This window comes from Argiope bruennichi, chromosome X2, assembly GCF_947563725.1.
Source record: "Argiope bruennichi chromosome X2, qqArgBrue1.1, whole genome shotgun sequence".
Classification (NCBI taxonomy): domain Eukaryota; kingdom Metazoa; phylum Arthropoda; class Arachnida; order Araneae; family Araneidae; genus Argiope; species Argiope bruennichi.
This window is the reverse complement of record NC_079163.1, coordinates 121482904-121497119: the sequence shown is the minus strand read 5'-3', so window position 1 is coordinate 121497119 and position 14216 is coordinate 121482904.

Below are 14216 nucleotides of genomic sequence, written 5' to 3'. Positions count from 1 at the left end.
CCTTATGAATGCAGAGAATAGAAATAAAGTTATAGAAATATTATTAATGTTTCTGTTTAATCATTAAATATTCCCTAAAAACTCCTTTAAGACTTTATTATGTATTTTAATTTTTAAGATAAGGATTCACACACTAAAAAATGATTTATTGTCCAAAATAACCAACTACGCTGTAATAATTCTAATAAAGCGCAATTTCAATCTTGCTTAATCACAACATTAATGTAATGATGTTGCATAGCAGTCTAAAAATCTATTTCCTTATGAATGCAGAGAATAGTTATAAAGTTATAGAAATATCATTAATGTTTCTGTTTAATCATTAAATATTCCCTAAAAACTCTTTTAAGACTTTATTAATCAAAATTATCTTACTTCTTAAAATAAAGCGATACAATTCAAGAAATTTATCTCCCACAGTTCTTCTTTGATAAGTGAACAGATTTTTAATGAAATATACTCCATTCGTCAAATAATGTTTGAATAGTAAATGGAAAAATCGGTTGATAGAGAGCTACAAACATTTGATAAAAGATTTTTCGAAAATTAGCAGAATTCAATTTGATCCATTGTTATCTTTGATGTATAAAGTATGTAACACGTTAAAATCGATTTTCTTCACATCAAATAGAGAAAACAAGCCATTATCCCTGCATTTATTGCAGTGGCTTCTGTCATTCCAACAGTCATCTTTGAGAGTGGAGATAAAATCATTAGATGTTCCGAAACGTACAAGTATTTCTTTTTGTTTCAATTTACGGTAAATTGGATTTTAAACAGATGATTTTGGTAATTGGTTAGCGATAGCTCACTGTTTGTAATAATGTTAGGATCTTTTCATCCATTTGTTTTTCCTATGTACAGCGGACGCCGATTGTAATGATCACTTTGACATGAGCTCAAAGTGATTTAAATGATTTGTGCAACCAAAATACCTTAAAGATAATACAATTGTGTAGTAATGCAAAGAGGCCAAAAAATATCATATATATTTAATTATAAAAAAATATCATATATATTGAAAAATATTCATACCTATTTCGTTTTTTTAAAATTTTCATCAAAAATTATCTGGAATATTAAGAGGTTAAGCATCCGTTGAGTAAACCCTTCACATAAATAACGTTCAGCAAAATATTCAGCACGATATCGGCTTGATCTTCTTAAGAGTCGATTAGCTGGCAGAGTTTTGCGGGCTGTTGCAGGTATCTCTTCTGTCTCCTCTTCATCGTCATTGTCCAAATGCTATATACCATCATCTCTTCGATTCATCCATGTATGACAAATTATTCCATCTGTATTTGTCTCTACGTTTTCATCATTGCTTTCATCACTTGATTTTACTGTAATTTTCTTGATATCTTTATTGCCGAGTTTTTATTATTTTATATGCTTCTTCTTGTGTAAAGCATGCCATCCCGCTACCGCTGAACGAAGCAGTATCGACAGTATTTAATATGTTATTTGCAAATTTTCAATTTTCCGATGTTCGTTCATTGAATTCTTTTAGATTGAAATTTTGATCCACCTTCGAAAATTTTCACTAATCCTCTAACCTTGTTAAAGAAAAAGCTTGCTATGTAAAAAGTGCCATGTTATATAGGAGAGCAGATTGACCATGCTTGATTGCAGGTGTTTGATTATCCATTGTAGCTGTTAAAATGGAAAATTCAAGCAAAACTACCATGTAAAAAGGCAGCATGACATTAAACAACCCACCAACAGAAAAATGGCATGAAGAGTGAAAAGTGCACTTAAGGATACTTTTTTAGATTTTTTACTTTGATTTCATCTACGGGATTTTTTTCTAGTTATTTAGATTTCTTTTTATCTCGTGTATTGAAAGTAAATCATATGGCACTCGAGATAAAAGAAGGAATGTATATGAGTACATGTTTTCTTGCCTCAACTCTAAGCATTTCTTATTTTCTGAAAGTTTAATATTTTTAATTAATTACTTTTGATAGCACAGGGGGCATTAATACCTTGCATACTTCCACAAGAATATCCACTTAACGCTTTATTATTTATTAAAAATATGTTCTATAAGAAACGTCATTTCATTGAAAAGTATAAAGTAAATTATTTAATTGCCAGTGTCATTAATTTAACTTACATATTGAATTACTTTTTAATCTCTCTGTGCATCAAATTATGGGTGTCATTAATTAATAAATCTGTAATGTTATGCTTGATAAACCTGGAAGTAACACAATCAATAATATAAATCATGTTCGTTTTCTTATTTGGTCACTTGTAAATCGCGCCCCAAAATAAAATCGTGCAACTTAACCTTAAGAATCGAGGAAATTTTTGAAATGATTTCTTGTTGCTGATTCATTACTTCTTTGCAGTTAAAATAGTAAAAAAAGTAATGCTTTTGACTAAAAACGAAAGTTTGTTTAACAAACTTTTTTCTTTCGTCGAGAAAAGGTATTGTAAATGGGAAAGTTTCAGAGATGTTTCAGGAATTGGAAAAATAAATTACCATTGCTCCTGTCGCCATCTATTAAAAAGAAAGGTCATTAATGTTATGAGAGTGAGACAGTATTTTATTTTAATTTACTCGTGAATTCCTTCATGCAATAGTGAACAATCTTTTGACAATAAACTTAAACAGAATTTAAGTTTAATGCGCAAAATATAATTTATAAAATGCATTTTTCAATTTAGAACTTTTGTTATATGGTCAAATTTATTTTTTTAATATGGAAACAATGAGCTGCTTTAACTCGCTTTCGGCACCATGTCAATCAACCTGTATTTTTCCTTTAAAAAAAGAAACTAGGCTAATTCTAAAAGTTCTAATAACTATATGATAAAATTAAAAATTTTAATCTTGTGTATATGCTTGAGTATAATAAATAAGAAATAATTGAAATATGGTGATTGTTAAAAGAGTGGAACTAATGTCGCGTTTCTGTATTGTACTTGTTGGAGAAGAATTTATTCGAATAACAATACACAATATAGAATTTTGAAAAAAAAATTCATACAAGCTCATAAAAAATGGTTTTAAGAATTTCGCTCCTTCATCTCTCTTTTGTTTATTTTTTTAATGTATATTTAATTCAGTTTTTTAAAACTTTCTTTTTAGTTTTAAATCTCATCCCTAGATGGCAGCTATCTACAGTCCTTCTGGTATTTTCAAGATGCAAAAAGAAATATTTTTAAAACATGTCCGTATCTTCTGTATGTTTGTACACTGTTCTAAGGATAGCAGGGATAGCCGATTCAATAGCAATAATAATAATATAATTCTTTAAAAGCACTATCTTTTCAGCATTCAAGGTATTTTTAAATTTAGAAAATCCGAACCTTTTATGCGGTCTGATTTTATAGCAGGGAATATCTCATATAAGACAAAAACAATATTTTCATCTTTAACACAATTTTATGTCCCTCTTATTTTTTCTTTAGATCCTTGAGATGATTTTTTTTTTCAAGGCTAAAGTTTGGAGTTTTAAAGAAAATGAAATTTTAATGAAGAAAGAAAATAAAAACTTTGAAGACCCCTTTTTGGTTGTCGCTACAAAACCTCTACTATCCTTTCATTTCCTTACAGTATTGCTTTCAGATTTGGCCTTATTCTGTATATTTTTGATTTAAAAGGTTTTTTTTTCTAATTGTAGTACACAAATAAGATTGTGTTTTCTTATTATTTCTTACTTAGTCACCTTTAATATTTTTCACTATTCATTATTATAAATATGAAATTTTGGGATTTTTATTGAATTCACTACCAAAAGGGGCATTTCATGTGGAAACAAAATATGATTAAATTCAAATTATTAATTAATAATTTAATTATGAAAATATTTAAATATTTTATTCTCACAACTCTACAAAACTTCATAGTTTTAGTGCATGAAGACACGAATGAAAAACAACAAGTATAAGTACAAAAGTTGCAAATTTATAAGAAAACAAGTTAAATAAAAACGTCTAAAAATTTTTTGACCAGTTTTTCAATTACAATTATTTTAATGAGGTGCTTTATTTTACATTTCATTACTTTCATTTTTTATTAAACGGATTCTAACTTCATCGCAACCGTATTAAATATTGTTTCCCTCACAGTACAAAATGGTTCCTACGCATAGTAAATACTTCGCGAAGCCATGCGGAAGTCCTTTCATAGTATTTGGAACTTTGGTAAATATTTTTTAAAAATTATTTAAAAACTTATTTAACTTATTAAAATTTACTTAACTTATTTAACTTATTTAAAATTCTTATCACAGTCAATATGGCTGTAGATGGTTGTTAACCTTTTTTTGTCTGTTGTCTTTTCTTTCTTCCTTTCTTTTCTTTTCTTTTTCCCCCTCCTTTTCTTTCTTTTTTCCCCTTTTTCTCTCATTTCTTTTTCTTTTCATTTTTCTTTTTTTGCATTTCATTCCTAGTCATTACGGTTTTGATATGTCTATCAAAAATAGTTTTAGCAACAATTCAGAATGAGCACCAGCATTTAGTTATGATATTCCTGCACCCAAATCGATCTTATTGTGAAATCGCATAAATAATATGTTTAACTCACAATATCTAATACAAAATTATTTGCTTTAGCTAAGATTTTAGGAGTGAAACTGAAGTTAAATAATTAAATTTCGATGAGTTATCTAAACTAAACAGGAAAAGACTAAAGAAAGCCTTTATTAACAAGAAAATGTACTTAAATAAATATAGTTAAAGAAAGACAAACGTGGAAAAGGTCGATTTATCCTTTGTTGAGATGCGATTATATATAAACAAGGCAAACACTTTCCCTTTAAGCCGCCATTACATCAGAATTATCTGTGCTGCTGTAGTTATCTAGCAGTTTCTAGAACCAACGTCTTTATTTTTTGGAAAATGTTAATCTCTGTAAGTCATTTTTTCCCTATTATTTCCATATTTAACTTTTATTTCTTGGCTTGCGATATTAATTCAGGTTAATAGTTTACATTTTGAAGTCTGTTTTTTCGATTACCAAATCAATATTTATAATCTCACAAACCAAATGCACAGTAGATGATGAACATGGAATATTAGAAGGATGATAAGTTTCGGATAGCATTCCTTATTTGTCACCTTGAAGCCATCTCTTGAAAGCTGAAACAAAAAAACAACTGAAAAACTACATGAAAAAATGGTTTTAAAAAAATCAAACGAGGTTTCTCATGTCTCTTACAGTGTTCAAGAGTAACTTGACACACCAAATTTCCCTGAAACAATATCTCCAGACTTCGCTGAAGCATTTCCTAGCGGAAACTCTCGTATTGACACCAGTGAAGAGAGAATTCAATGTTTATTTTGTAAAGAATGTGCTAGTTACTCTAGTGGAAGCAGTGTATAATTTTTTTGTAAAAATTAGGCAGTACTCTGTTATTTTTATCTGCATTGTACTGTTTAAAAATAATTTTTTTCATTATAAATATTTCGTCAATCATGCGAATTGCATCATATTGCATTATTTTCCTATTAATAAAACGCTTTATTATATATATATATATATATATATATATATATATATATATATATATATATATATATATATATATATATATATTACTTTTTTGTCCATTTCTGCTAAATATTTTTAAATATTTCGTATTTGTCATTCATTTAGATATTTCAGAAGTTCAAACTAAAAATATATTTTTATGTATGGCTGATTTTTTTTCAAATTAAAAAGAACGTCTTTTAAGCACATTAAAAAAAGTGGCGAGCATCTCATTGAAAGAGTTAAACATCTTGAGATGAAAGTTGTCATATGAAACAATTATTTTTATATTGTTAGCTCATAATCGTACTTGGGGGAGTGTGAGGTATGACATCATTTTTGATTAACTTCATTTTTAATTGAAAATTGGAAAATTTTATTTTATGCAAAGTCTATTATACGATAAAAGATCATGCAAAGTAATGATACAGCAATGAAAAAGCGAAGAGCTTTTTGTAATGAGAAAACTCGAAAAAAATTTAATGGAGTTAAAAATGTAAAAAGGAAAATTCATGAATGATTATTATAAAAAAAATTCCATCAAGATCCAACTTATTTTTTTAATAATATTATACAGCTGTGTAATAATCTCATGGAGTTTAATTTTAAATTAATTTTGATCTGCAGCTTTGCTTTATTGAATATTAATTAAGAGCATTTATTAACAACATCATGAATAACAAGTCTGTCACCTCGTGTTTTAAAGAAAAAAAGCAGTATTACTTAATTTATGTTACTTATGTTCTTTTGAATATGCTTGAAAATAAAACTCAGTACACTAAATCACCTTTCTGAAGATAATATTATAATAATACAAATGATTTTGAAAGGCAAATCGTTTCGAAATTTAAACCCCATCTTTAAAACAAACAACTTCTTCAAAATTCAAACATTTCTCCATTCTCTTATGCGAAATATACAAAGAGAAAGAGCAAATCTTTGTCAAAAGATTTGTTCTTGAGATTTTGAAGAACACCTCCTTGAATCGGAAAAAGAAACTTTTGAAATTATATCTGTTTGTCTATAAAAACGCTTTGAGCTAGATGGATTGACACTCGATCTTAACACCAAATTTATAGATTTCTACTGATTTTCAAAGAAATCCAATTACAGAAAGTCTGTTTGGCTGCCCGAGTAAAAATAAACACGAGCTGGATGAATAAAAGTTGGTTCACAGATTTTCTAGAATTGCATCAAATTTTGAGCCAAATCTGTCAAGGAATTGACTGTCTGTCGGTCTGTACTTTTGCATGCATTCAAATGCGATAACTTAAAAACACGCCAACTTAGATAAATGAAATTTGTTATATGATTTTATGACTGAAACTGTAATTCTACGTCAAATTTTTCTATAGATCGAAAAAAGCATCAAAAATACATATTCGGTTTACTATTGCTACATTACGAAACACAAAACTTTCGTGTAAAGGGCTAGGAAAAATTAAAATCTGAGTATTCGTTGGAATCATGACCTTGACCAAGGTCCACAATTTTAAAGCCAAGGTGGGAGGGGGGGATATCACCTTTATTAGACAGTAAGCGAAAAAATTTCGGAGAAATCCCACTCGTTTTCTGAATTTAGAAGCATTTTAGTTTCATCGTGTAAACAGTCCTGTTTTTAAAATGAAATTCTGCATCAATTTTATTGATTTAATTGAATAAAAATTTATCTTTGTTGAAATGGCAAAATGTTTCAAAGATTCGAAAACTCAAAATCCCACGGCCCATGTGGGCCAAGGAATACAGTGCCCATATCTGCTTTCTTGACCGAGAGCCCTGGGTTGCAAGGCATATGTCCGGTTAGGTGGTCAGCCTAACCGGCTCCCCCAGTGTTTGGTTCCCAAGCAAGCTTAGTCCTCAGCTTATCGACCCACTGAAGGAATGAAAAGCTTAGTTGACCTTGCCCAACCTGAGGACCGAACCTCGGACCTGTGTGTTGGGACATGTCACCGGGCTTCATAAATATCTAATTATTCAATCAATATTGTGATAATGCATTTTATTTAAATCCTTTCTGTGTAGAGAGGTAATACAATATTTAGGAGAGTATCATTATGCATTCTGTTTTCCATATCGTACGTTTTCAATTCATTCTTTAACGCAGTGCAAGTAAAAATTGATTTTATGGATTAAAAATTTTAAAGCGGAGAGGGAAAAAGGAAAATTTCAAATTGTAAGGAACTGGATTTCCAATCACTTAAAATTTGTTCTCGCTAATTGCTTATTAATTTTTTTTTTTTTGCAAACTTTTAAATTGAATGAATTAAAAAATATAAAAATGATTCCTAAAAGCTCATTGAAAATTCAAAGAATGGATATATTTAAGTAATAAAAAGAATTGAGAAATAAATACGTTTTAATTTATATATTGAAATGACAAAAGTATATTAGTATATAGACGATTAGAATGTAGAATATTAGTATATAGAATTACATTAATATATTATTATATTAGTGTTATAGACGATATTTTGACATTGTTTTAATAATAATAAAAAGAAAACCTCAATGGACTAGGGTATAAAAACTTTCCAATGAGATAAACGTCACAGCAAATGGAATTCTTTGAACAGCTGCAGGAACTAAAAAGTAACTGGGTAATTTTTAAAATCTGAAGAAGATATGAGTGGCATTTTTGTTTCCTGTCATTAAAACCAGTAAAAAATATTTTTCATTAAGACACCTTCCAAGATTCGCTTCCAGTGCATTATGCAAACTTGCTCTCAATTACAGAATTAACTTCTTCATTATGTCTGTAAATTGTATTGAATATGTGTGCTTGTAGCCTGGTTATTTCTGTTATTATCGATATGAAATTTTATAACAGAATAATCGGTCATTTTTTCTTATTTTTGTGCATTCATTTGTGCTTATACAAATAAAATAATTGTACAAACAATAAAAATTGCATTTCTTTTATTAAGAATTAAGTATGTCTTCCAAAAAAATTATCGGCTGAATTTTTTTGGCATTTGTTTCTTTCTTAAAATAACGAATTTTATGCAATTCCATTTAATTACTTTCTTTAGCATGAACACCCTTTGCTGATTAATCTCATTATTTATGCCAACAGATATATAATTACTCTAGAGAATTGATAGATTTTTAAATCAGTAATTTGATCTATCTACTAGTCTATATAAAAATTTGAAAGGTAGTTTTGAATCTACTACGAAAAAGTTGAGTTTGGTGAATACGAATATTGCATTCACACGAAATAGAAAGAAAGAAAAAATTTCGCTGAACAAACATAGTTTTAACGTTTTCGCAAACACTTTTTCTTTCGATACTGAATTGTTTCAAAAAATTCTAGATACATTTTTTTCTTTTACATATTTTTCAAAAATTCGGAATTGAAAAGTAAAATTTCACTGTCTTTTTTCTTTTTTTTTTTTTTTTACTCCTGCCATATTTATGTCATCGATGTGCAAAGTAAATTACACTCATGTCCATAAATTAAGGATAATACGGGGTCAGAAACAAAACAAACGTGACTTAATCATAAGGCCCAATTATTAAACAAAGGATAATGAGAAAAAAGAGGGTGCATGTATGATACCATTCATAAAAACTTACTCCCTGGAGCAATTACAAAAAATATCTCCAAAAACTCCTTACAAAAATATATCGTAAAAACTTATCTTAACATGGTTGGTACGATGGTTAATACATTGTATGTCTCCCAGACGATGAAATACAGTCAAGTTGATCGTGGAGAAGATTACTCCACTCATCAAGCAATCCTCTCTGAAGTTCTGGTACACATACAGGAGGTGGTTGACGGGCTATAAATCGTCGGCCAAGTATGTCCCACACATGCTCTATCGAATTCAAGTAGGGTGAGAATGCTGCCCCTTCCATACTGGTGATATCATTTACAATACTTGCACTGTGAGGATGAGCGTTGTCATCCATAAACACCAATTCTGCGCCCATGGCACACCTAAACAAACGTACATGTTATTCCAGAATGATAATTCGATAAATTTAGCCTGCCATGGTTCCGATTTGAGAATGCAGATCTGTTCTGGAACCAGGTATAATTCCACCCCAAACGAACAATCCTGCACCACAGTAATGGTGTTGTTCAATGATGTTTGCTTGGTGGTAATGGGTACCTGGCGTTCTCCATATGAAAGTCCGACGTAACTCAGACAGTGATGTGAATCAGACTGCAAACTAAACCTGGACTTATTGGGAAAAATTTCACAAGCCCACTATGGCGATGTCAATATTTCATGTTCTATACTCTAGGCTAACCGCTGGCGACAGTGAGTTGCCGTGAGCGGAACACATCTGACAGGCATGAGAGCATATAAACCAATATGTCCCAAACGTCTGTGCACAATTTGTTTGAAACTGTCGTACCCATGACTGAAGTTATCTGTCGAGACAGGTCTGATGCTGTGCTACTACTGACATCTACTGACAACTACTAGACATCTACATCTATCCATCATCTTGGAATCGTTGCCAAAGCCTAGACATGACACTTTGACCGATTCCAATTTCTTTCGGATACTTACCATCTGAGTATGTTCACATTCCAGACGGATGATAATTCTAAAAAATCTAAAAATCATCCACATGCGTCTTCTGTGTCATAACTATTCGATTATAGCATTGAACAGCTTACAGAAAGTTTGTGAACCATTTTACTTCTTTGCCACCATTCCTTATACTATATCCCTGCCTTACACTCTCGTCATCGTGACTTGCTATCGGTGTCATCTAGTAGAATCCTGTCATTTGCATATTATTCTGATGATGGGATCATTAAATAGGTGAACATTTTACTTTAGAGTTCGATTTCAGTGTGATTCAAAATTATCCTAAATTTATGCCCAATGATCTCTTCAAATATTGTCGATGAATGACCAAATTTTGAAGATATGGGAAGAATTCTAGAGGAATGTAGCTCCTTTTATCTATTCAGTCCCCTTCGCCTCGTCCCTGACTACATTCAGTAAACATTTTATTTTAAAAGTTAGCAAAAAAAAATTATTTTAATCAACATTTTCAGTCGTCATTTTTTTTCCTTTTGCAAATAATAGCATTCTATACTTGCTTCTCTTTATCAACATATTTACAGTGCGAAGATGGCCTCATAGTCATCAACATTCATAAGATTTTTCGCACTCAATTCAACAAGTTACATGTAGGATGTAGGTTTTATAGAAATGTTTTTCAGTACAAAGAAATCAAATTGATTCATTTTTTATTCATCAACTACAATTATTCATTTCGTAACCCATCTGATGTATAATTTTTATATAAAAGAAATAAATAGACTTATTCAAATGCCTTTTAAAAAACTTTAACTAATAGCAAAGGCATCAAAAGAGGGATGCATTCAAAAAACTTCTTACATTTCTCTCTTGAAATATTTTCGTGGATTTTGATAAGCATGTAATAAAATATTTTTTGAGAGCTTTACATCAAATGTGAGAATGGTAAAACTTTCGTTTTTATCCTCTAAATAATAATAATTTGCATGAATAACTGACTCTCGTCATTTTAACTGTTTGCACAAATGAACTAAAAGTTTTAGTGCTATATAAGAGAGGAAATGAAAATAATAAAGTGCTGCCTTTAACATTTGAGCTTTAACGATTTTTAGCTGAAAGATGTATTCCTTAATATCTCTTATCTTTTTCACAGCATAAAAGCGATTTTTGAAAACTAAGAAAATGGGGAAAATATTTAAATAAGTTACACATTTTTATTTGTTTCCTTAATAACATTAGTTAATTATTAACAAATTTTGAATTGTTTAATTTTGAATTTTTCCTCCACTGAAGCACCAGATACATTCATCCCGTTGAAAATAAGCCCTTTAATTCTGTAAAATTTTATATACAAACATTGGCGTTGTTTTTTTTTTGTTTAATAAATGTGCCATTTATCTTGTAAAATAGAAAAAGAGAGAGAGATCATCAAATTATTTACCAAATTTTTTTTCTCCATTAATAACACGGTTAGCAATAAATTTCTTTTAAATCTTTGATTTATATATTTTTTTTTCACTAGAAAAACATATTAAATGACTAAAACATTACTTTCAGTGTATCTATATATGTAACATTTTTATAACATCGCAATGGCAAGACTAAAAAAATGAGAATATTATTTGATATTTCCTGCATGTTTTCTCTTAAGCTGTATTTTGAAGTACCATTCTTTTTCTTAAGGCAAGAGGCGAAATGGATTAAACGCTCATGCATCAAGTATTTGAGTTTTCATAACCAAGACACATATCAAAAAAGTGAAAATATTGCAAAACAAATCACTTAGAATCATGGCAAATATACTCTGTTTCACCCATAATGATGTTCTTCACAGAGATCTTGAAAATCCGAAAATTGAAGATTTCATCAAAAACCTTTCTAGAACCCTCTAGAACCAAATGGTCTCTTCTTCTGAAAAGAACTATTTTCTTTCATAAAAACTTTTTTCTTTCTTTCATATTTGTATCCAGAAATCTAAGTAAATTTGTATCCTAATCTAATCTTAACGCAACCTGCTATAACTAAGCCTCTAAATGCTTTCCATAAATGTTTATCCCTCTAATGCTTTTACATTCAGTCTGAGTAATAATATCTTTACTCTAAAATCCTACCAAGAATTTTAAAATTAAATTTAGGCGGAACATCTAACATGTATTATGTGAGTATGATCCGAATCCATGTAAAATACATAAAATAAAGTGAAACATACAAATCGCGTTTATAGCTTCAAATAGTTGCAAGAAGTTGTACCATAAAATGTTAAGCAAAAAAAAAAAAAAAAAAAAAAAAAAAAAGAAGAATGTCAAAAGAATTAACATCAATTATTTTATTTGGCACAGAAGTTTACATTTATACATATAAAATAAGAGATCATGTCACAATCTTCGAAGCAAATGCTTTAGTTCAAAAACATAGGGAATGCTGTAGAAAAGAACTCTAAAGAAATGTTTGGTACAAATTTTCATCCATGCGATAGAAATGACAAAGAGACTTTCACTTTCAATTAAAAAAAGTTTATCATGTACAATCAAAGGCAGCATATCGAAACGTATACGTCAAAAAATCAAGCTCACCCAAGTACAAAATTTTGCTCCCAGAGAGCATTATCTTTGTAAAACTACCGTTAGACTCCACTCAAATGCTAAGATATTCGTTGAAGTTAAAAAAAATACTCTATCTTACCCGGAATTTTATTAACTATTTAGTCGGACGATTTCTCCGGTTGCATAAACTAATGTTCTTTGAACTTTGGAAATGAGCTTAGGATTTAATGGCTCTCACAAAGTGTGCATCAAAATTTCTCACAATTTTAAATGCTCACGATTCTAAACTAATCAGAGCGTAAAATATCAAAACAAATCAGGAAAAAGATATTCAAATAAAAACTGCATAAGGAACCAAAGAAATTGATGATAACTACAAGAATCCTCTAAGCGGCCAGTTATTTTGATCAGACAATTTTGACATTGAGCTTTCAAATTGGAAAGCGTATTTTTAATTTGAAGTTTGTAACCTGAAAAATTCTTTCATCACCGGAGAATATTAAGCAATTGTACAAGTAAATACGAGTCAACTGTTTCGGAACCGAATACAAATAATGAAAAAAAGTCAACTTGGCCGCTTGGAAAGATAAATATGAAATGCAACAAATGCATGATTTCACAGAGAACTAATAAAATTCATCATGCAACATCACGAAAAAAATTACTTATTCCACATAGCAATAAAAAATAGTTTTCCACATCAAAATATCAGATAAAATCTTAAATTATTTATAAACTTTCAAGAAAATGCACCAACATAAATAATTTACATTGCATCAAAACAAATATAATATTTACAGAAAAAAAAGTATACATTTTTAAAACAAATAATCAACTATAGTTTTTGACATTGCATATTTTAACCTAATCTAATCAACAGATAATTGGTATCAAAATATATATTTCAAACCTACATAATGTGAATATAAACATTCAGTTTACTTATTCAACAGCATTTAATAATAGCAAATTGGTAGTTCTACAGAATTATGGTTTTTATATACTTTTTTTTCCTTAGAAACGAACCAAGCATTTATAATATTTTTGAAGTTTATTTTTAGTTTATACACAATAATTAATTAAACGTTTCAATTATTGTATTAATTTTTTTATATGAAAGGTGTATTTTTGTTATAAATAATCCTTAAAAATATCAGATCTATTCATATAATATCTTAATGAATGCTAAATTCTGCGTTTTTCCCTTAGTTTTTTGCGCAGTGCTGCAATTAACAGCTAGCATTTACGAAATAACAGCTACGAAAATTTACTCGTAAAACAAAAATTGAAAAAATGAAATCTTTCATTTTATTTGCTTTACGAATTTCTTTTCACAGTTTTGAAAAAGTGTTCTGAAATGAAAATAATTATTCACCTTTGTTATTTTTATATCCATTTAATTTCCTATTGCATACAGCACTCAATTATGACAAAAACTTTTAAATCTCGATGCATTATTTTTGCTGAACCGTACATTGCATATTATAGATAAAGAACAAATTTTGCCTATCTTTATTATGTTCTGAAAGCATCTTTTAATCATAATCGTCAAAAATATGGCATTTATTTTAGCTAGAAACATTATTTTTATTCATTTATTGCTAAGAAATTATTTGCAAGTTAATAACACCGTCGAGCTAACAAAGATTTCTGTAAAACAGAATTTACAATTGAATTTGTTTA